The following is a 25,988-nucleotide window of genomic DNA, read 5'->3' as shown; positions in this document are numbered from 1 at the left end:
AAAAAAAAAAAAAAAACCTTTAAGTATGTATTATCGTATCACAAACACAAGAAAGAAGAAAAAACAACAGATTATTTTTTGGTGAATAACAATCCTGGTTAAAGTAGTATTTATTTATCTTTATAGAGAGATTTTCCATTTGTATCTGTTTGTATGTGGTCCAATGTGGCTTCAAAGATGCTTCAGTCCTCTTGCCTAAGACTCCCAATTGCTGTAATCTCAGCAGGACCACCACACTCAGCTTGCATACTCTTTTCCCTCATTCTACTTTAACCCACAAAAGAAAGGAAGAAAGAAAGAAAGAAAGAAAGAAAGAAAGAAAGAAAGAAAGAAAGAAAGAAAGAAAGAAAGAAAGAAAGAAAGAAAGAAAGAAAGAGGTGCTGTGGGATGGTCTGTATGTCAAATGTGTTGCTGATTGGTCAATGAATAAATCACTGATTGGCAGTGGCCAGGCAGGAAGTATAGGCGGGACTAACAGGGAGGAGAATTGAGAGAACAGGAAGCTGGGTGAGGGAGACACTGCCAGCCGCCATCAGGACAAGGAAAATGTAAAGTACCAGTAAGCCACAAGCCACATGGCAAGGTATAGATTAATAGAAATGGATTAATTTAAGCTGTAAGAACAGTTAGCAAGAAGCCTGCCACGGCCATACAGTTTGTAACCAATATAAGTCTCTGTGTTTACTTGGTCGGGTCTGAGTGGCTGTGGGACTGGCGGGTGAGAGAGATTTGTCCTGACTGTGGGCCAGGCAGGAAAACTCTAGCTACAAAGAGGGGGGAGAGAACGAGGGAGGGAGGGGTAGAGAGAGGGAAGGGCGAGGGGGTAGGAAGGAAGGAAGAAAGGAAGAGGGGAAAAAAGAAAAGAAAGAAAGAAATTGAACAGAGAAGAGTTTGCACATACTTTTTGGACTTCTTTGTTAAAACCTTAATGGAAAGTAAGGATTATACTTATCTGTGATTATAAGGACACTGTTTAGAACTTCTGTGAGAGATCACTCTGGTTTAGGAAAGTTGTGGTTGTAGGCTCTCCTCCTAGATCCATGACTTCACCAGCACTGAGTAGTTGTCTATGTTTCCAGTACCAAGTGTGGTTTTAGTCTAGTTGAGCAGGTTTTAGGTGAAAATAGACAGCTCTTGGTTACAACCAAGGAATACATGCTACTCCTGCAATTAGGGTTATTGTTCCATGCAAGTTAATGTTGAGGTTAATAGGAGTCCTAGATGGGTAGGACTGTTGGTTGCTTCCCTCTGGAAGCTTGCATGGTACCTTCTGGTATGACATCAATAGGCATGCCAAAGAGGAAGGGAGGAAAGCCCATGAACCGGCTTAATAAATCAACCAATTTACATGAACTACAATACCAGTGATACGATGTTGTGGTAAGTCACTATTGCTCATTAAAATGGTAATTTTGAAAAATACATATTATGTTGACTACATTGGCAGTGAAGCTGGAGGTAGTGGTGGTGTCTTCCTGTTCAGTTTGTGGGAAGAGTTTACTACTGTCATTGATTACTTTTGCTAATGCAATTGAGCTTAAATAAAAATCAATTTACATTGTATCCAATGTTTTTTGAGCACTCAGGTGGCCATGAAATATGCCATGACATTCAGGAAGCAAGGATATTTTCTTATTGACCTGTCTTGAGGTTCTCATGACGACTTGAATGTGATTAGCTTAAGGATAATGCCTTTGAACCCCTTTCTGTCTTTGCTTAGCCCTGTGAGGCCACAAATGTGAAATTTTCTTTATTCCCTGAAATTCTGAAAGTCGGTGTTCTTCCAAAACAAAGCTGATGTAAGATCTTTTCCTATGTTGTACAATGTATGATAATGATCTTTTAAGAATACAGGCTAACACAGATAAATTTTAATTGAACATGAAAATGTAATATTCAATTACTTCTATTAAACTGTCTAATATAATAATAGACTAACTAGATTATCTCCATAAAATGTAAGTATTCTTTTCAAAAGCCCTCAGTAAAAACTCATTTGCTGACACCTAGCAAATACTAATCTGCTTTTAATGCTAAAATTAAATTAGTTATCTTTACACTTTCATATAATTTAATTTCACATTCCATAGAATTAATAATACGACAAAAAATCCACTCTTTTTTGTTAACACTTGAAGCCTCCCAATGTGTCCCTGAAACCATGGATAATATTAAGCTCTGTACATCATTCCTTTCTTAAATGTTACATATCTATGAGGAAACGTATGTTTTACTTTAGGCACAATAAGATCTTAACCACAGTAAATGATAGATAACAAAATATTTACAACAATATTCTATTTTAAAAGTAATACAAATATTGGTTATTTCTTTAAGTAAGTAATGTATTTATATGATTTATATATAATGTGTGAACTTCAATTTTTTTTTTTTTTTATTTAAGGAAAATCCTTCATACTTTCCTTTGTCCATGTTTGAACTGCCTGCACCACTACTGTAGGATTTATGGGTATTGCCGGGCGGTGGTGGCGCATGCCTTTAATCCCAGCACTCGGGAGGCAGAGCCAGGCGGATCTCTGTGAGTTCGAGGCCAGCCTGGGCTACCAAGTGAGTTCCAGGAAAGGCGCAAAGCTACACAGAGAAACCCTGTCTCGAAAAACCAAAAAAAAAAAAAAAAAAAAAAAAAAAAATCACATAATTGTCAGTCTGATGACTTACACAGCCATGTGAACATACTAGATAAAGGACAGAGATGGCATGAGATTTCATCATGCTACTCAGGATGGCATATAATTTAAAACCATGAATTGATTATTTCTCTCTTTTTTTTCCATTTAATACTTTAAAAAAACATGTTGACAGGGTTAGAGGAAACTATGGAAAGATAAAGGTCAAATAAAGGAATATGGTATGTGTAGTTTTCTACCTCCTTCAAGTCAGCATAAAGTTTTTGAAAATGATTGAAGTTTAATAAGTAGTACCAGTAGTGTATTTATTCTGGTTACTGAATTCTAATCCACTATATTGGTATACTGTGTTTGTTTATTGTCCTACTGATGAATAGAATAAAAACACAGAGAAAAAAATACTTTGACTGCTGTGCAGTGGGTCCGTACATTAAACATTTGAGTTAAAAAGTTAGAAAAAATTTAATAATTTGATCAAGTAAAATGTGTAGAAGTAAAACATGTGTAGGTGCGTAAGAAAGCCTGTATTATGGAAGGATTTTTAAAATTCAGCATTACTAAAATGTTTTTGTTTTTGTTTTTTTTAATTCTACAATAGCATGCAGAATTCTAAGGCCTATTCAATCACTCACACCTCACTTAGTGATTTACAGTGCTGTAAGCTATATTCATACATGCCCCAGACAGCTACACTATGTTATATGTTTTCTATTGTATTTCTTTTATGCCTTTTCTGTGCTAAGAAACGAAAATTCTCATCATAAATTATGATGATCTACATAGTGTTCAGTACAACTTACTGCAGAGCATTGCAAAGAAGGAGTACCTTGAGCCATAATATTGCTGAAATATACAGTGAACTGTCACATCTAGGCTTGAGTAAGGGTACTTGGATTTTCCCACCTTGACAGGACAAGGAGAATGTATTTCTCAAAATATATCCTATTGTTAACTAGCTTCTGATTACATGTGTTTAATATTATCAAACTGTCAATCACCTTTCAGTAGTGATTTTTCTTCTGGACGTTTAAAGCGTTTTTTAAATAACAATATATTTATTAATTATTTGAGAATCACTATATATATATATGTTGTTGTTGAAAAATATAATTTTACTTACTAGGACCATTGTACTCACTAGTTAAAAAAATAAATGTGAAAAATACAAATGAAAATATTGGAAGTCAGAAAATGTAAGCTTATTGATTTGAAAACTATTCCATTAAAAATTTTTAACATGGACACAGAGATTTTTATAAAATGGAAAATACATTGATCTTTTAAAACATGTTTGATAAGTATCAGTTTTTTAATGGCAGCTAAATACAAAATATTATTAAAATATATTTTAAGCACAGTCAACATTGACTCCCTTCCCTATCTCAAACAAAATATACACTTTGCCCCTCACAACTTTTCAACTTCATGTCTATTTTGTTATTTTTTTTAGTAACTCATCAATTTTAATTTGTACTGATAATTTTTCAAGGCTATGGTGCCATTCACTTGAACATGGATGATCTACCAGGTACTACACTCTTAAAGAAAACTGACTTTTTATCTAGCAGAAGCTATTAACTTTCAGTATCTCCTCAGATAAATCACTCCTGGTGATTCATGAGTTCCACTTCCTTCTGTGTAAGAAAGTTGACTCTCTTGATCTTGTGTTAGTTTTCTGCAGGTAACAACACCTGCAATTTCATGAGTGTGATGATCCTGTCATGTCCAGAAGACACTGTTTGACTCTGGTTCCTCTCTACCTTCGGTTTGTAGAATCTTCTCCTCCTCTTCCATGATAGTCACTAAGCATTGATGAGGAAAGTGATATAGTTGACTTATTTGTTGATAAGCACTTAACTTGCAATCAATTCTCTACATCTGACAATTTGTGAATTTTATTCTATGAGTATCAAACTGCCTCTAAATTCATATACATGTATATGAATATATATAATTTTAAATTAGTATAGTTCTTATACCTCACAGAAATGTTTGTTTGTGTGATGAACAGTGATTAATGCACCTTCTCTAATATATATATATGGCTTCATCTCAGCATCCCGTTCTTCTTCACATCCCTCTATTAAATGCCAGTCTACTATTGAGAGGCGTGAGCTTAGTTACTCTTCAAGAATAACTGTTTCAGCTGTTGTTCCACTGCACATCAGAAGCCATCGGCCCACTGCCTGTTCAGTTGCCTTTGAAGAAAAGGGCACTGTACCTTTTCCAGATTGCGAAGGCCACTTCAGGGATGGTGCCATATTGTCCTGGTCTTAGAAGATACCTTTTGATAAAGCCATAACCACACTTGTTTTGACAAGAATCGGTAGTCCTTTGTTTCATGTCCTGTCTGTCCATTTTGTCCTGTTGTCAGCAGTTGATTCGAGGATACTTTGTTGTCCAGTGGCTAACTGTTGCCACAATGAAAGTTAACTCCATATGCAGTTTCTTCAATGCCCATATTTTCTCTGAAGTAGATTGGTACTGCCAGGAGCCGCATGTCTCATAGTCATAACAAAAAGAAAAATTTTCTAAGTTATTAAAACATTTTAAATGTCATATTCTGTAGATCTCTGAAGAGTTTGAAGATGATCTGTCTATCTAAAATATATCTGCTCAATCTTGAAAACATACCTAATATGACTACAAGTTCTATTATAATGTCTAACTACTAACTTTCATTTCTTTATATCCTAATAGTTGGTAATAATAACATTCAAGGATCAGAAAATTGCATTACATTGTTAAATGAACAGTATAAGTACAATTAGAAATATACATATAGCCTTTTCTAACAATATCAATTTCAATATATATAATTTGTATATAATATAAAACAATCCAATCCAATGTAAACTATTTAAAACTAGTAATTGTCTTTTTCTTTTTCTTTTTTAAACAAGAACCTTAAATCTAATCTCCTTTGCTTGGCCCTTTTCCTAACCATCCAGCATTTCAACCCAATAACTGGCCCCGGGTTTGATTTTATTAATAAGACTCTCTAAGATTCCTGCTACATATATATATGTATATGTATATATATATATATATATATATATATATATATATATATACATATATATATATCAACTTCCTCCTCTTTTGAGTTAGAATTTTTCTTCTTGTTTCTTCTCCCTTGCTGCATATTCCAGGATAACCGGTCCACCAAGTTTTTGGGAGATTCCCAGTCTCATCTCCAATATCACCTTAGAAGTGCTGAGATTAAGATAAGAACCACTGCATCTGTCTTTTTACCATCTATTTCTGGGATACCAACTCAAGTGGTCAGGCTTGCTAAGCAAGTGATTTAACACAGAGGACTACCTCCTCATTTCTCAAATACTTACCTCTTACATTTTGTCTAGTGTAATGTGAACCTTAAAAGGCTGTATTAATAAAAACAAACCCAGAGCCAGATATTGAGGTGAACGCTAAAAGATCAGAGAGACAGAACATGCCACATCCAACCTCACTTGCCAACTTCTCAACAGATCCTGTTTCCACGAATCCTTGGACTGGAAGCCTCTGAACCCTCACCTGAATGGATCTCAGCTGAACTGCTGCTAAAATCTAAAAGCTTAAAAAAGGCTCTAGTTCCTGGTCCTCATGCCTTATATACCTTTTCTGCTTCCTGGAAATGTGGTGATAATTTATTTGTGCTGAAATGTGGTGATATTTTATTTGTATGTTAATAAATAGTTTGCCTGGAGTCAGAGTACATAGATAGCTAGCCATAAACAAAAGCGAGGCGGTGGTAGCACATACTCTTAATCTGATCACACGGCAGGCAGATTCTCTGTGCATTCAAGGACACAGCCAAGCATAGTGACCTACACCTTTAATCCCAGTACCCACCATAGAGACCTGGAGGTCTGTATAGACAGGCAGTGACAAGGAAGTGAGGTGGCTGGGCTAAGAGCCAATGAGAAGGCAGAATGGCAAGGCAATAAAGGTGCAGGTTAGACAGGAAGAAGCTCTTGGGAAGCTATGGTCGTGTGGTGAGCTAAGGTTAGCTGATGGCTCTCACTATTTCTCTGATCTCTATGGCTTTCACCTCTGTATTTGGCTCTGTGCTTCTTACTTAATAAGATCATTTAGAAATTCATCTACAATCTAGGATCCATTTTTTAACTTAAGCAGTCTTTAATGAAAGTGGTGTTTGAGATGCCCGTACTCTTGTACTCTTGCATCTTCTTAATCATTTCTTCCTTGTATTTGCCCCTCTTCTTTCCTACTGGTCGAGACTTGGCTGTCCTTTCCAGGAATTTTTTTGTGTGTGGTATTCGTCACGCTTTAGCCTGGTGATAAACCCCTGGCTGGGCTGGATGCCCACATAGACAGTTGTTCCATTTAGCCCTTGCTTGCTGTAGTTTCCCATGTAGACGACACATTTCTTCCCGTACACTTGGACCACTTTGTCAATCTGCTAGCCTTTGTAGTGTCCTCCACCAACCTGACCTTCATCATCCTTTCAAATGGGCACAGATAGAACATTGTACTTCTGTCTCAGCTCTGTGGAAAGAGGGGAAGAGGTGGTCTTCCTCCAAATGTGAGAAGGTGCATTGAAATGCCATTTGCGGTTCTTACTTCGGTCAAAAGTCATGAAGGGATTGAACTTCATTTTGCCAACTGCGATCCAGCGGTGGCCACAGAAGGCATCTATGATCCATTTTAAATTAATTAAAAATTTTCCAGAATTTTACCTGACTTCGGTGTATGAGTCAGGGTTCTCTAGAGGAACAGAACTTATAGAGTGAATATATAGAGAATTAATATATACTTGGAATTTATTAGACTGTCTTACAGGCTGTACTCCAGCTACTCCAACAATGGCTGTCTTCTCAAGTAGGTTCAAGAATACAGTAGCTGTTCAGTCAAGGAAGCTGGATGTCTCAGTGGGTCTTCAGTATATGATGGAAATCCAATGAAATGGACTCTAATGTCATTGAAGGAATAGACTTGCCAGCAAGAGTCACCACAAGAAGGCAAAATGATGAAAGCTTCCGTTGTCTTCCACATCCTTATATAGGTGACCACCAGAAAATGTGGCCCAGGTTGAAAGTGGATCTTCACACTTCAAAAGACATGTATTAAAACCTGTCTTTCCCACTGCACATGATTCAATTTAGAAAAATTTTAAAAAAAATTCCTCACAGATGTGCATAGATGATTTTGTTTTAGTTAGCTCCAGATGTAGTCAGGTTGACAACTGAGAATAACCATCACATTCAGTTTATGATCATTCATTTTCATATGGAAGTGCAGCTGTCCTATTAACTTACTTTATAAAATGGTATCTTTTCTCCCTTTGAAATTATTTAATGCCATTATCAAAATTAGTCATCGACATCTGTTAATGAATTTCTTTGCAAAGCTCCACTGTATACTACAAAATCTAAAAAGATGCTTTTAAATATTACTGACCTTTTTGAAAGTTACAGGTTGTGATTGTATTAATATCGTTTACTTTCCCTATTTTCTGAATCATCAATTGGACTGTTTACTAATTGAATTCTAATTATTTTTATTTAATTTGCTTATTCTCCCTAAATTCCAAACTTAATCATTGATTTGCATTATTTTATTTTGCAACCACATTATAATAATTTAAACATTTTTATATTTTGGACCATTTCACATATTTGAAAGTTACAAAGTTAGTGTATCAAATTATTATATACCTTTCAATTTGTTTTTTTCCCTTATTGACATCATATGACAGATGTCAAATTACAAAATCTTTGTAGGTGTATTAAAATTATTTGAGTCATCAATTCTGTGTATATTTAACAAATTTTCCAGGAATACCTCCTGCTGTTCCATATTCCAGTGCAAATCTCCGTTTCGCATTTAGTACCTCTAGTCCTTGAATTTTCCCAGCAAATAATGGCATCTCATTCTGTCCCTGCTTTTCACAACCATCTCAATGTTAAAGAAGATTGATAATGTATTTTATGGATTTTTTTAGTTATTATTTACCGTTACATTCTATATTAGGATAACACTGTGTTTATCAGTCTTTTTAGAGTGGGAAACAGAGTTTATGACCTCATCATAATATATCAGGGGCTACATAAAATCTACATAGCCTTGCTGATGATGCTCAACTCTCATTGCTTGGCTAAAGTCATGAGTTCTTACTTTAAAGTGTTTTTTTTTTTTTTTTTTTTTTTTGCCTTCTGTGTTTGTAAGTCAAAAATTTTATCACTTCATTCACACTCCCATTGAGGTTAGATTAAGTGCTCCTTTCTGGGAGTCAATTGAAGTACATTATCTGAATTTATATGATATTGGAAATTTCTCTCTTTTTCTTCTCACAGTTTCTTTTCTTTATTCAACACATCAGTACAGGCACATTTATTTTTAGGTTGTACATTGGGCTGCAGTCTAATTGCATGCCTTGTTCTTAAATGTCTATTGGCTTTCAGCATTGGGAACTTTCTATGTTGTGCCCTCTGTTCTTTCTCCAACTCTACACAGTCGTCAGCTTGAACATTACCTTACTTTCTGTGGCTGTAACATTCTCAAAGATCATTTTGCAATTTCCCTGCTCAAAACACAGAATTTATTATTTTATCCCAAAGATCTAAAAGTCATTTTACTAAAGAAAATAATTAAGAAAGCAAGGTCTGAGTACTAGTATTGTTGTTATTGGGGTCCTTTTCCTTCTAGCTTTCTCAGTGGTCAGAAAGTATACATGTATAATAGGTACTGTAAACATATATACATACATACATAACTGTTCTAGTGCTTGTTAATCTCTGGGTCTCTATTAAGCTAAACATAATTCATTAGCAAACTCTAATTCTAGCACAGTAAACACTTTAGCTTTGTTTCTTGCATGTATATAGTTTCCTTTCTAACAGCATTTCTATTAACCTTTAGTTATTTTATTCATTAGTTATTTATTCAATGCTTGTTTACACATATAAAGCTTTAGAAACTGTTTATCTGCAGGCAGAGTTTTCCTGTGCTGTGGTCTCTTCCCAAATGAATTACTCATAGACTCAATATAAATTATAAATGCTTGGTTGATGGCTCAGGCTTGTTACTAGCTAACTTTTACATTTAAATTAAGCCACATTTCTTATCTATGCTTTACCACAAGGGATGGTAACTTTTCTCAGTATGGTGTGCCCATTTTACTCTCTCTGTGTCTGCTAGTGACTTTCTCATCCTGCCCCTCTTCATCCCAGTATCCTCAGTTTTATTGCTCTGCATAACTTTATTCTGACTTGCTATAAATGAATTAGCTTATTTATTAACCAATGAAAGCAATATATATTCACAATGTACAGAAGGACTATTCTACAGCATTTACCCCTTTGTCTAATTTAAAAGGTTTTAATCCTTTTTTTTCTTGTTTTTTTTTTTTGTTTTTTTTGTTTTTTTTTTTTTTTTTTTTTTGAGACAGGTTTTCTCTGTGTTGTTTTGGTGCCTGTTCTGGATCTCGCTCTGTAGACTAGGCTGATCTTGAACTCACAGAGATCCACCTGGCTCTGCCTCCCGAGTGCTGGGATTAGGGATGTGCACCACCACAACCCAGCAAGGTTTTAATCTTCCTTTTTTTTTTTTTTTTTTTTTTTTTGGTTTTTCGAGACAGGGTTTCTCTGTGTAGCTTTGTGCCTTTCCTGGAACTCACTTGGTAGCCCAGGCTGGCCTCGAACTCACAGAGATCCGCCTGGCTCTGCCTCCCGAGTGCTGGGATTAAAGGCGTGCGCCACCACTGCCCGGCTTAATCTTAATATAGTAAAACTATATATAAAAAACAGTTATCGCCGGGCGGTGGTGGCGCACGCCTTTAATCCCAGCACTTGGGAGGCAGAGCCAGGCGGATCTCTGTGAGTTCGAGGCCAGCCTGGGCTACCAAGTGAGTTCCAGGAAAAGGCGCAAAGCTACACAGAGAAACCCTGTCTCGAAAAACCAAAAAAAAAAAAAAAAAAAAAAAAGAAACAATTATCAAGTATGAATTGCACTTACAATATCCAGTCCATTTGTATTTGGTAAAATTAGAGAAAATACTCAATCATCTTTCTTATCTTGCTGAGTCTAAAGTTTTACATCTAATTTATCATAACTAAGAAAACCTATACCTTATCTGGTCTTTAACTCCATCATCCAACTCTGGCCTACAGGACTAGCACATCTGACAAACTTTCTTGTAAGGCAGGGAATTCTGAAGGACTGTCCTACCTTGATTTGGCAAAGTTTTGCAATCTCTTTTCTTACATCATGCTGGTCCAGTTTGGAAAGTAACTGTCAACAACTGAGGCAAGGGCAGTTTCTTTGCCCATGTGGCTAGCTTTTGCAATAAAGAAAGCAAACTCCATATGTAGTTTCTTCGATGCTCGTCATTTTCTCTGAGGTAGATTGGTGCTGCCAGTAACGGACATGACTCGCTATAATAAAAAGCCTTAGGTTATTAAACATTAAATGCCATGTTCTGTAGGCCTTTGAGTGTTCTTGAAGACCATATATCTATCTAAATATATCTGTTTATGACCTTGATGATATATCTAACATGACTATAATTTTGACTATTATAGATGACTATTACTCTGTATTTTTAAATTACACATTATGTTTTTAAATGAGCAGCATAAACACAATATGTTAGACATGAGTAGAAATATACATGCAGTATAACAAAATTAAATTTCTATCAATAAACCAAAGTCCATACCAATGTAATTTTTTTTTAGGGAAAACAGTTATTAGCTTGATGTTTAAAAGATTCAATCATAACAAATAAACAATAAGACAAAAAACAAGTGAAAAAAAAAAAAAACCTCCCCACACAAAGAAAAAAAACAAAAAACATAGCGTTCCTTTTGTGTTGGCCAACTACTTTTGGGCATGGGACCTGTCCTGGAGTGTGGTTGACATATCCAGTGACATTCTATTGGAGACCCAGCAGGTATCAACTGCAAGGAACTTCTTGGTTAAGGGGGTACTCTGTGTCTACTTCTCCTTCTCAGTGTTGGGAATTGGGGATTTTTTTTTTTCATTTTTTATTAAGAAATTTTCTACTCACCCTACATATGACCCACAGATCTCACCTCTGCCCTCCTCCCACCCCCCAGGACTCCCTCTGAAGCAACCCCCCATGCCCACATCCTCCAAATCAAGGTCTCCCATGGGGAGTAAGTAGAGCCAGGTACACCAAGCCCAGGCAGATCCAAGACCCTCTCTGCCTCATTAAGGCTGTGAAAGGTGCCACACTACAGGCACCAGGCTCGCAAAAGCCTGCCCATGCACCAGGGATGCATCCTGATCCCCTCGCCCAGGTGTCCCCCCAAACAATTCAAGCTAAACAACTGTCTCCCATATCCAGAGGGCCTAATCCAGTTCCATGGGGGCTCCACAACCACTAGTCCACAGTCCATGGGTCTTCACTAGTGTGGCTGGTCATCTCTGTATGTCTTCCTACTGTGATCTCGACATCCCCTGCCCACAGAATCCCTCCTCTTGATAAAGGCTGTATGACAGTTAGGGTGTTTACTAGACTGGTCACCAGAGTAGTCCAGTCTAGGCACCCCCTCGATCACTGCCAGCAGTCCAAGGTGGGGTCATCCCTGTGGATTCCTGAGAGCCTCCCTGGCACCCTGCCTCTTCCCACTCCCAAGATGTCTTCATCTATCATGGTATCTCCTTGCCTGCTTTCCCACTCCATCCCTTGTCTTATTGACTGTGTCCTTTGCTCTGCAAAAGCTTCTCAGTTTCAGGAGGTCCTATTTATTAATTGTTGCTCTCAGTGTCTGTGCTACTGGTGTTATATTTAGGAAGTGATCACCTGTGCCAATGCGTTCAAAACTACTTCCTACTTTCTCTTCTATCAAGTTCAGTTAAATGAATTTATATTGAGGTCTTTGATCCACTTGGACTTGAGTTTTGTGAATGGTGACAGATATGGATCTATTTGTAATTTTCTGCATGTTGACATAACTTCTCCAGTTATGCCAGTACCATTTGTTAAAGATGCTTTCTTTTTTCTATGGTATAGTTTTGGCTTCTTTATCAAAGATCATATGTTCATAGGTGTGCGGATTAATGTCAGGGTCTTCAATTCGATTTTATCAGTCCACATGTTGGTTTTTATGCCAGTACCAAGCTGTTTTTATTACTGTAGCTCTATGGTAGAGCTTGAAGTCAGGGATTGTGATGCTTCCAGATTTTGCTTTATTGTACAGGATTCTTTTAGCTATCCTGGGTTTTTTTGTTTTTCCATATGAAGCTGAGTATTGTTCTTTCCAGGTCTGTGAAGAATTGTGTTGGGATTTTGATGGGGATTGCACTGAATCTGTAGATTGCTTTGGGTAAGATTGCCATTTCTACTATGTTAATTCTACCTATCCATGTGTATGGGAGATCTTTCCATTTTCTGACATCTTCTTTGATTTCTTCCTTCAGAGACTTAAAGTTCTTATCATTTAGGTCTTTCATCCCAATATCCTGTTTGATTGTACCACATAACTTTATTCTGCCTTGCTATAGACCAATCAGCTTCTTTATTAACCAGTGAGAGTAAAACATATTCACAGTGTGCAGGAGGATTATTCCACAGCACTAACCTATGGCACTCATGCACCAAGTGCAGTAGTCATGTACATTTCATTCTGTCTGCAGAGTTTCTGATCAGAGCCCCATATTCCAGTACACATGCATGAGCTGCTTTGTGTTCTTGTGTGTTCACACCCATCATTTTCACTGTGGTACATTAATACCTAAAATGTGCCTTTATGGTATTTTTTGACCTTCTGTGTGTCATTTTAGTCTCCCTTAGTATTGTGGTTGATTTATTTCAATGGCCTTTTAATATATTAAAGTTTTAGTTCAATTATTTTGGATTGTCTAAGGGTATTAATGCTTAAAATATCTATCAACTATACTGTAAAACAGCTGGAGAAGATTTAAACCAAAAAAATATTCGTGCCTTTTAACCCAAAGCCATAGCCTTGGTATGACATATACATCTAATAAAATTTATTGGTGTCATAGAATATTAGCTCTGGTAAAGAAAAATATATTAGAAGCAAATATGAGAAGTAACAATGTTAAAAGAGGAGTATATACTTCAATTCTAAGAAAGAAATATACAAATACTTGTTTACAGTGACCTGCTAGGAAACCAGTTTCTCATAGGCTCATCAATGATGACATGTATGAATGAAATGAGATACAATAATGGTGGAGGCTGCTGTGGGATGTCTTTCTGTACACTGTGAATGTGTGTTGCTCTGATTGATTGATAAATAAAGCTGTTTGGCCAGTGGCAGGAAGAATAATATTAGGCAGTACTTTCAAACTGAAGAGAGAGAAAAATATAAAAGAGTGGGAGAACTGCTAACCTGCCACTGAAGGAGCAACAAGATGGCAGCTGACTGGTAATACCATGGCCACGTGGCTACACATAGATTAATAAAAATGGGTTAAGTTATAAGAGCTAGCTAGCAAGAAACTTGACCCATAGGCCATATAATTTGCAAATGATATTAAGCCTCTGAGTGATTATTTTATAAGTGGTTGCAGGATTGTGGGGCCAGGCAGGACCAGAGAAACTTATGGCTGCAGGAGTCTGTGTAGATTCAGCTTGAGAAGTTTTCCACATAAGATGAACAGTAAATGGAAAAACTGAAATTGTAACCAAATTATAGGTGTGTTCCAGAATAAAATCAAAGATGCCAGGGTAATGAGGCAGGCTAATGCACATGTAATGTAAAATGAGAAATTAGGTCAGAGAATTAGTGGAATAATTAAGCCTTGTAAGAATTAGCAGATTATTAAATATTGGATCTCTCTCCACCCCTCCCCACTCATAATTCAGTAGGATACTTGCTTTCAACAGTTTATTGAAAAGACAACATGAAAGGTCCACTTCAAAGAAAGGTAAGGGATACTGTTCAATGATGCTGTCAGAATCATGACAATGTATGCTGGGATGGAGAATATGAATGCTAAATCCGTGATGATGGTATGGTTTCATGAACTGAGTTTGAGAGATGCTGTAAACACCATGAGTAGAAATATTCAATGAACAATATTTTAAAAATGTCCTGATGTAGAATGGAGACATTCATGACTCACTTTAGAGATGCCTGAAAATAAGAATTTTTACTTACGAGAAAAGGTGGTATTGTATCTGATTTCATTTTCCTTCTTTTTTGTGGTGGTGGAGAGGAAAGACTTTATCTGGCTTATAGTTTCACATCACAGTTCATCATTTGGGGAAGTTAGGACAGAAACTCAAGGCAGGAATCAGAAGGCAGGAACTGAAGCACACCATGGAGGAGTTCTACTTATTTGCTTGCTCTTTATAGATTTGTCAGATTGCTTTTTTTATACAACCTAAGTGCACCTGCCGAAGTATGGCACAGTCCACAGTAGGCTGGACCCTCATGTATCAATCAATAATCAAGAAAATGCTTTCACAGACTGGACTATAAGCCAACTTGCAGAAGGTATTTTCTCAGTTGAGGTTCCCTCTTCCCAGATGGCCCTAGCTTGTGTCAAGGTGACAAAAACTAACTAGCATAGCCATATAAACCAATCATTGCATTGTTTAGAAACAGCTATGTATGTGACAAATAAATACCAAAGGCAATATTAACCGAACTTCAGGGTCATGATCACTTCTGAGGATCTTAGCTTCAAATGTATCATTGACATTTTTTCATGTGATCTTAAGGGTAAATAAACATCTGTTACTATTTAAATTACACATACCCAACATTTTTTTACATGTATTGTAGATATCACAATAAACATAAAAGTAATTGCACCTGATTTTTATAGTGATAGAACTGATGTAGTACACAACAAAACCAAAGCAAGAAAAGAGACAGAATTTCAAGAACCAGTCATCATATAAAGATAGATTGCCGGGCAGTGGTGGCACACGCCTTTAATCCCAGCACTCAGGAGGCAGAGGCAGGTGGATCTTTGTGAGTTCGAGGCCAGCGTGGTCTACAGAGCGAGATCCAGAAAAGGCGCAAAGCACACAGAGAAACTCTGTCTAGAAAAACCAAAAAAAAAAAAAAAAAAAAAAAAAAAAAAAAAACCCGATAGATTTATGTGCATGAGGGGGCAGAGGAACATTCATTTACTTTAAAGAGGAATCAGCATCAAAAAATACATGGGAATAAAATGGGAATTAGCTGATGTGGTAACATGTTGGTTTGCGATGGGAATGCACAAATTCTCTCTCAAATGTTCCTTCAGCCAATTGCTAAGAATGATTATTAGTTACTGCTTACAAGAGGAAATATTGAGATGAATGTTTCATGGGGGAGTGGTAAAGAAAGATGTTTAATAAGTTAACAAAGGACCAACATGTGACTGTTCATCAGCATTCATTATTTCCTTAAAGATTATAGTCATGATTTAACTAGTAGGACTAATTAGCATTGATTTTAAAATGCTGTCTATGCTCACTACTATGCTCTTTCTTTAGCCATCAACTACCAATAGACAAAGGAGCAACTTTGTCTTCAAAATGTGATTATTAGTGACGAGGAAAATATGCTGGTTTCTAACATTATTAAGTAAAAGAATGTGAACTAGTTGTTAACTAGTTGAAAATTAGAAAGTGTTGAAATTGATACCCTACTATATACAAGAGCATCTTATTTCAGCAGATGGCAAGAACTGTGGTATCATTGTGAAGGCCAGCCTACTAAGAAGGAGAAAAGGTCCATGAAAATGTCAACCAAACAGATCATAAGTACCGATTATCTCATTCAATTAATTAGCATACTTTTGAGGACCCAGCATTGCAAGACTATATATTTCTATAATGTGGGCAACATTTGTTCTTACCCATGGGTCTGAGCACTTTGACTGATGAATATGTGAAAGAGAAGCCCTTCTGTTTTTAGTTTCTTTGAATGTTCACATTAATTCCAGCATTTGTATTCTCAAATAGTTTCTATTTTCTTTTTTTTTATGTTTATATATTTTTTTATTTTATTTTGCAATACAATTCAGTTCTACATATCAGCCATGGATTCCCTTGTTCTCCCCCCTCCCGCCCCCCCTCACCTTCCCCCCAGCCCACCCCCCATTCCCACCTCCTCCAGGGCAAATCCTCCCCCGAGGACTGAGATCAACCTGGTAGACTCAGTCCTGGCAGGTTCAGTCCCCTCCTCCCAGGCCGAGCCAAGCGATCCTGCATAAGCCCCAGGTTTCAAACAGCCAACTCTTGCAATGAACACAGGACCCGGTCCCACTGCCTGGATGCCTCCCAAACAGATCAAGCCAATCAACTGTCTCACCCATTCAGAAGGCCTGATCCAGCTGGTGACAATTCTTCTCATAGCATTTCTAAATGTATGGTCTGTTATCCCTATCTGAACCCACACACAGCACAGCCTCTGTGTAGCAGCAACTGTATGGCAGCCATTGATCTCCTTTTGTCTCTGTGTTTTGTCTAACCTCTAAGAGTCACCATTCTATTTTCAACCTATAGCAGGTCAATATTTTCATTTACATGTATAAGGAAGATCATATACGAAGAAAAATAATTGTATAGATTATATTTTTACATGTTAGTGTTTGACTTGTGTTTTTACATTAATGTTAACAACGTTATATTATCCATATAAAATGAACAGTCAACCCCGTTTATTTTACACAGGGATAAGTTAAATAATTGGTAACTGCATGTCTCTCGAGAGTTTGGAAAAGTCAGATAAAACCATAAACATTTAGAAATTTTAATTTAAAGAAAACGCCGGGCGGTGGTGGCGCACGCCTTTAATCCCAGCACTCGGGAGGCAGAGCCAGGCGGATCTCTGTGAGTTCGAGGCCAGCCTGGGCTACCAAGTGAGTTCCAGGACAGGCGCAAAGCTACACAGAGAAACCCTGTCTCGAAAAACCAAAAAAAAAAAAAAAAAAAAAAAAAAAAAAAGAAAACAATGGTAGTATTTTAAGTTTACCAGTTACAGTTCTCCTAATGACAAATGTTCTTTGTAGATAATTATGCAGCAGAGATTTAATTAGACTGTAGGCTTGATAGCATTCTATTTCTGCCCTCACATTAAGAGTTGCCTAACTGCTTTATAGATGAGTTATTTTGCTGGATGACTAAATGATATCTGTTACTTATACTAAAAAATTAGAGACAGCTGTAGACAATTTTGGATGACAAATATTTTCTTTGTTTCCCTTTATAAAAGTTTAGGAATATGTATAAAATATGGTACACAAATTCAACATAAATTCACATACATGATTGAAAGTATATGCATTCCTTTGAGGACTTTGAAAAATGGGTCTTGTGTTATTTTTCTCATGATTGTGTATGTGTATATGATATGTATGTATGGGTACACACCAGCTATGATGCTTAAGGTCAGATGACATCTTTTTATGAGACAATTCTTTGCTGTTGTCTTTATGTGGGGTTCTAAAGATCAAATTTAAGTCCCCAGGCTTGTGACTGAGAATTTATCCAACTGAGACTTTCACTGACCCTCCTTTAAGGGCTTTTAAAAACAGAAACTCATTTAAAACTATCACAAGGAAACCTTGAAACTTCTTTGAGTTCAACTCTATTTAAGATTATAAGGGCAGTTAAGTTTAATTATGAAGTATTCATTTCTTCAGCTCAAGGGAAATGTGAATTTACTGTTGTTCAATTAGTATAAGCAATTAACACCTGACTATGATAAGATACATTATTTAAATTATTTTTAGATTTTCAAAGTAGAGCATGCCTGTGAGAATTTCCATTTGCTAAGAAGCAGAATTATTTTTGTGTAGTCTGTTAGGAATTGATTCAAGTTATTACTTCACCTAAAGAATTTAATTTATCAACAAGCAAAACTAAGAAAGGCAGTATAAATTCCCCTGTTTTCGATTCTAAAACTGAAGTTTCTGTCTAGGATTCTGCCTGTGATTTATTGCTCATGTGAATATCTTGTGTTGACTTCTTTAATTCCTAAGATTCAGTTGCAAAACTTGTTTTAATGAAAAAATAAAACAAAAGAAAAAGCAGTATTACTTTTGTTGATCCACAACACAACTCCACTTGAACCTAGATTCTAGAGTGTGAATTGTTTGTACATAATTATAATTTAGTCATTCCAAAACATTAAAAGTGTTCATCCACTAATTAAAAAAAATCAAAACCTTAAAATGCCATAAAGCCAAGTATGCAAAACAAACAAAAAAAGATATTTTGCATAACATCACTTGATCATTTATAAGAGAGAATAGGGAAGAAGGCACAATTTTAGGATGCTACTAAATATGTGCATCCATCTACTCACTAACTGAATATTCACAGACTGGGTGTTTTCTATGTGCTAAGTATTGTACCAGCTGTAAGGTATGTAAAAAAGAAAAGAAAAGAAACTTTACTGCCAATAAGTACTGGCAAACAGCCTCACTCGTTAAGAGCCGTGATTGCTTTCCAGAGGACCCAATTTCGAGTCCCAACATCCATGTGGGGGCTCAAAACCATCTGTAAACCCAGTTCAAAGTGATCTAGTGTCCTCTGCTGGCCTTCTTAGGTGCCAAGTACACACTAAGGTACACAGACACACTTGAAAGAGAAACATAGATATACATAAAATAACTGAAAGTAACTATAAGTAATAGTACTGCCAACAAGACTATAGCATTGGAAGAGTCTAAGATTTAAATTAAATAAAAAACTTCCCCAACAAACATGAAGTTATAAGTTTAATAATTGGTATGAAACTGAGACATATTATATTTAAATGTCACAGAACTGTCACTTTTACCAGTTAAGAAAATCATGGATGTGGTCATAATGACTTAAAACATTAATCTATAATTTTGTATGTAGTATTCATTTTGTGTCAGAAATTCTACTTAGCATGAACTCCCCAGGTTATTCTCACAAACCTATGTGAAGTATGTATTTCCATTCAATTTCCCTTGATGAACTGAAACCAAAAGGATTAAATAAATTTCTGAGGAATATAGACCTATAAGGTGATTTACCCAGGAGTGAGCTCTCCCTATATTGATTCTGTAGCATGCCATTACAACTTATAACAAGACACCCAGTGATGTAAGATTCCATCAGGATCCTAAGTATAATATCAGTCAAGAGAAAAAGTTCATTGGACAGGCTACAACGTGTTTATTAAGCAAGTCATCAGGTAACATGAAAGAGGTAAAATTAGAAGAATCACTATAATAGTTATAAGTCACATAAGCAGTAACCTAACAAATTGACAAAGGTGAAATTGAGACAAAAACAAAACATGGTTAAATAGTCTTGAGTGTGGTTGACAAAACAACATGAAATTTGCATTTAGTTCTCAGTATATCACTGACATTGCTCAATTCACAGAATAACTTTAAATCACATATGAAAAATAGCCTTTGTCTACATAAGATCACTGTCTCTGTACAATCTTGTTAAATATATGTAAATGTCCTGAAGAAATTCCTCAAATTCCACTTTCTTAACAATACTCAGGGCAACTAAAATTTCATCCCTGGAATCAAAGTCACACAACTCCTTCACATTATTCTTAAACTGAAGCTGCATTGAAGTTATTGTACGGACTTTAATTAGATTTGATTTGTAAATATCTATTATTGAATCAGTAGAATTTTTTAAAAGTCATTTCTTCCTTCATTGATCTGATAAATATCCATAATGCCACATTAACAATACTGGAAATATATAGATTAAATAGTTATAATGTTGGAACTTGCATTCTATGAAGGACAACTTTAACTGAAAGACCCACTCTCCATCTAAACAAAATTTAAGAAAACTGAAGTGGAAATATATAGGAGCTATTTTAAATGGGTATCTCTACTGTGTGGAAAGCAGCATTCTTTAATAGAAAAAAAATTTAGCACAATATATTTGATTATGGTTTACACTCCCCCAACTTCTCTTGGATTCTCCCTGCTTCCTTACAGACCAGACCCAAATAGACATCCTTGGCCAAGAACCTGACACTATATAGGCCAGGGACCTAGGGGAAACCAAGTACTGTGTTCTGCTAAGGGAACATTCAAATGACTCCTAATGACATTCTGTTGAACTCATAGATGGGGTCTTGATCAGCTACTATTGGAGAAGCTCCTTCCTGCAGTGGATGGGAATGAGTAAATAAAGAACCACAGCCAAGGTGCAGAGAATGAGAGACCTTGGAACACTCAGTCCTAAATGGGATGTCTCCATCAAATCCTCCCTCTCACGGCTCAGGGAACACCACAGAAGAGATTGCAAGATTGTAAGAATAAGAGGGGATATTGAATATGAAGGAAACAAAGCCATTTAAACAGAGCAGGACAGATGTGCATATGAGCTCACAGAGGCTATGGCAGTATGCATAGAGCCGGTACAGGTCTGGGCCTGATGGAGTACCAGAGCTGAGAGGGGAAGTAGACACAAGTCCACATTCCCAATCCAGAAATTATCTCCAATCAATAAGCACTCACAAGTAAAAACCTAGTTGTTGTTTTTTTCCCCAACATAGTCTCACTGAGTATATAAATCACTCTGAAGGCCAGGCTTTATGCCCAGCACTAGATGACCAACACAAGGCAAACTCAATGGCATTTTTGGAAGGCTTTTGTCTTGTAATGCTTTGAAACCAGCATTTATTTCTCTAATCAATCAAAAGAGTTGCATCTTGCCGGGCGTTGGTGGCGCACGCCTTTAATCCCAGCACTCGGGAGGCAGAGTCAGGCGGATCTCTGTGAGTTCGAGGCCAGCCTGGGCTACCAAGTGAGTTCCAGGAAAAGGCGCAAAGCTACACAGAGAAACCCTGTCTCGAAAAACCAAAAAAAAAAAAAAAAAAAAAAAAAAGAGTTGCATCTTAATGGAAGACTATATAAGCAGTCTAATAGATAAATAAGTTATATAATAAATAGTCCTAACTTAAATGCAAAGTATAGTATATTTAATGCTATTTTATATTATGATTTGCCTACTATTTTCATATTTATAATATTAAAGATACGTGTAAAACATTTCTAATGCCACAGAGTGGACTGCAGGTAGAACTAGACTCCAGGTGGAAGTCAAGCTGACATTGGACATTTTACAATTTTCTTTTAGGAAAAAAAACCTAAATTCTCTTGTAAAAGCACATTTTTCTTTAATAGTCAGATACTGACAAGTAGTTATATCTATTATATGTGTTTTCTTCTTTACAACAAATGTTTCATCTCATTCTACTAAAAGGATTAAAATTTATTTTCACTTAAACACCCAGGCTGTCAGTAATCTCTGACATGCTCCACACTCCAGCAGTTATACGGCAGTTCTAGTAACTATTCTTAACACAAAATAAGTTTCATGCCTCCCCTTGGCTGTTTGAATTTCTCTTAATTCATCTTTAGAAGTTCCCGTGTTTCTCATTATTAAAAACGTCAGCCATCTTCATATATCAGGTAAAGTCATTACTTAAGGGGTCTTCTCATATAACCTAATTTAGATATAAATCAATTCAGATTGCCTTCCTGCACAGTACCCAAATGTTCTCCTTCATCTATCACATTTCATATGTGTCCTCGGCTCTCTAGTTCACTTTCTATACCAGTGTGGAGGCTCATGATCTCAGTGAAGAGGTGGTTTGTTCACTAGTCTGTACACAGGGTCTAAATTAGTACTCTGAACAATATGGCAAAGAGGTTTTTAAAATACATGAGCATCCAGTACTACAATCCATGCTAATGGGGAAAAAATGCCCCCCCTTTTTTTGTTTGTTTCTATTTCAGACATAGCAACTACTTCACAATTGTTGGTGATTCATATATGCACTGACGTGTATCTTTTTAGACCACAGGTGAATTCTTACAGTTGTAAAAGAAAAAGACCCTATGGTTGATATCCACTAAGTCATTATGATTCTGAACTTCAATCCACCTAAACTGAACACTGAAGGTACCGTGGAGAATCAGATTCAATTGGATCTTTCTAATCTATTGTGTGCTAGTTTTTATGAACTGATTTTAGAGTTCCAAACTTTGTTAAATATGACTTTTGTTTTGTTAAATATACCTGTTAGATATGCTTTTCTTCTGTAATTTCAGGGATGTGTTATTCTTTATTGTATTTTATTGATTTTAGTAGTAAAGCTGCTCATATTTTTACTTTCCCTAAGTTGATCATGAATGAGGAAAGATATTTTAGAAGCATTCTGTTTTTCCCTTGTTTCACTCTGTGTTGAAATATTTACAAATGAATTATGATAGATGCTAGACTAAATGATTTTACAATGTAAGCACTAGCCTGGCGAGACTTTTCAAAATATCACGATTATTTTTAAGAATATTTATTTTTGTTTTATGCATATAGATGTTTTGCCTGCATGCATGTCTGTGCAGTGCAAGTGGGCAGTGCCCATGGAAACCAGAGAGGATGTTAAATGCCCTGGAATTTGAATTACAGACAGCTGTGAGCCTTCATGTGGGCGCTGGGAATTAAAACCAGGTCCTGGGGAAGGAAACCCAAAGTCAATAACAGCTAGGGTATCTCTCCATCCCCTAAAACTCCAGTTTTATAAGACAAAAAAAAAAAAAAAGAAAAAAGAAAAGAAAACAATTAAGCAACTGGCAGAGGACCCTGAGAAACAAACGTGACTAAATGGAGTGAGTACCCTCACTCAGTTTTTGAGCATAGCATGACGACAATTTGTATTAGCTGTTTTTCCACGACGGTGGCAAAAATTCTTTTTCTCATGACTTCGGAGTATTTTAATCGAAGGCAGGGAAGTCATGATGACTGTGTGATGGAGGCTGTTCATAAGGCAGTAGGTCAGGAAGCAGAAAGCAGTAGACCCTGTGCTGGTCCTCAGTACCTGCTTCTCACAGCTAGTCTTGTCACCTCAGGTGACAAAGCCTCTCCAAATCATGTCACCAGCCCGGAGCCAGCTTTGGAACTGTGGAATTCAAACCAGAGCTCTACCCAAAAAGCTGGTAAAAGGGTCAGCAAGTTGTTTGGTGAGGGTTATTTCACCGATGACCGACGTGGCTTGTTTCAGCCTCAGCAAATATAGTGTTATCGAAAGAAATGTTAAAGAAACTGGATGAGTGTTACATGAAAAATATTCTCCGAAGATTTCCCTAAATTTAAAGTACATATAAAGAAATCTTAGGTATTTTTTTTCTTTGCAGCGTATCCTCATCAGTATACCCATGTCTGGCTTTTCTATGTATTTACCAATTGTGTGGAAATAGTAATGGCATTTTTATACATTTACATACCTAATTGTTTATATCTTCATAATGTGTAATGCTAAGGAATTTTCTACCAATGAATAATTTGTATGAGTTGATTGAATTTTGGAGACATAAATGTTAAAATGTTGAATTTTTAAATGCCATAATTAGAATCAATTCATGAACATTATTTCAAGAGTAGCCACCATTTCATTAAAAAAAAAAAGAAAGAAAAGAAAAGAAACAAGGGGGGAAAAACAACCACTTTAGCGTTTGCCCACAAATACGTTCTGATTCTGTCCTAGTTGGCTTCCTCAAACTCGCAGGGGCTCCTCAAGACAATGCCTGCTCCACCTGGGTTTCATCAGCAGTATTTTATCAGGCAGCCTCTTCTGAGATGACCCCATCCTTCCGTGAGTCTCACAGAACCAGATCATATAATACTGTAATTATATCCCTACTGCTGTTGAGGAAATTGAAGGTATAGATCTGGACTTGAAGTAAGCAAGCGATTCTCAGACCACTTGCTGACCAACATTTCTCACCGGAAAAAAAAAAAAAAAAAAGGACTCTGTGAACTAACTTGCAGTGAAGTCACTACATTTTATTTATTTATACATTTTAAAAGACAATTGATGAAAAGTACATGGTACATCCATTTCAGTTTTTAATAGATGAAATATGTGTAAATCATTTTACTAATTTCATATGACATAGCACATCAAACATTTCTGCTGTCATCTTTAGTGGATATTTGTGTGTGTGTTAATGTATGCCATGGTTATAGGATTTGATTTGTGAGGGGTTTCTTATGAAAAGGTCCTCTTCATGTCCTGGATTCAAAGAAGTACGTGGCTCCAAATGCCTGCCAATGTAGAATTACATTCACATTGCTCTGTAGAATCCAGGATTTCTGTCCTATCTGCTTCCTTCTAATCCTAGAGTTCAGAATAGCAGTTCATTACTTAGCATCACTAATGCTTTAGGCTTTCTGTAAATTTAGTGCCCATGCATTATCCTGTGTTTGAGTAATATAATTTCCTTAACACTTTATGACTTTGATATTTTCTTATTTGTTTCATGAGTTTTGTAGGGAAAGATGGCCAGCTTAAAAAAAAAAAAAAACACCCGGACCCTAGAACCTAGAACCAGTGAAAGAAACATAGCCTGGATCTGAGACCTGAGCCAGTAAAAGAAAGACTTCATCCCTGAACTCAGAACCAAAGAAACATGCCCTGACTCTGAAACCAGTGCCAAGGAAACATACTTTCTCCATAGAATCAGAGCCAGTGAAAGAAATATGCCCTGGCCTTAGAATTAGAGCCAAAAAGCTAAAAAAGGCCAGTGAAAGAAATACAGTTTGGCTCTGAAATCAGAGCCAACTCTGTCACTGACCAATGAAACCAACCAATCACAGACAGAAAACCAACCAATTCCTGAGCTCCTTGACCCTGGGACCCAGAACCAGTGAAAGAAACACAGCTTGGATCCGGGACTCAAGCCAGTGAAAAAAACACTTTATCGCTGAACCCAGAATCAAAGAAACATGACCTGACTCTGAAACCAGTGCCAAAGAAACATACTTTCTCCATAGAATCAGAGCCAGTGAAAGAAATATGCCCTGGCCTTAGAATTAGAGCCAAAAAGCTAAACAAAAGGCCAGTGAAAGAAACACAGTTTGGCTCTGAAATCAGAGCCATCTCTGACCATGACCAAGGAAACTAACCAATCCCTGAGCAGGAAAAACTATCCAATCCCTGAATAGAAAATCTTCTCCCTAGATAAACTCTGCCCTTAAGAAACCCTATATAAACCCCTCTGCCTGTTCAGTTGTGGGCTGTTCTTTCCCACCCTGGTAGAGGGAGCCACTCTCCTGGACTCTTCCTTCCCAAATAAATCTATTTCTCAATAGTCTTGGGTGAAGATCTTCATTTGCTGGCACAGAGAAGTGAACCTTGCTAAGACATCCCTTAGGGGACTGAGCAGAAAAAACCTTGTAGAGATGCTTGGGGGGCCAGGGGCGGGGACGGGGGGGGCACAGCTGGGCAAGATGGAGCAGAAGAGAAGAACCTTACTGGGACATCTCTTAGGGGACTGAGCAAGATGGAGCAGAAAAAGTAACAACCTTTCGCTGGAGCCGGAGGAGATTGCTACATTTCTGCAGGGGTTTCCCCTTTAGCA

The 25,988-nt window shown here is 36.7% G+C and overlaps 1 pseudogene; it reads right to left on the bottom strand.

Moving 5' to 3' along the window:
- Positions 1 to 6,775: 6,775 nt before the first annotated feature.
- LOC128118736 (60S ribosomal protein L26-like) lies at positions 6,776 to 7,269 on the bottom strand (annotated as a pseudogene).
- Between the last annotated feature and the right edge of the window lie 18,719 nt (positions 7,270 to 25,988).

Source organism: Peromyscus californicus, unplaced genomic scaffold (genome assembly GCF_007827085.1).
Source record: "Peromyscus californicus insignis strain IS unplaced genomic scaffold, ASM782708v3 Scaffold_22__1_contigs__length_63687245, whole genome shotgun sequence".
Lineage (NCBI taxonomy): Eukaryota > Metazoa > Chordata > Mammalia > Rodentia > Cricetidae > Peromyscus > Peromyscus californicus.
Note: the sequence above shows the minus strand (reverse complement) of the source record. Positions and strands in the feature narration are given on the sequence as shown.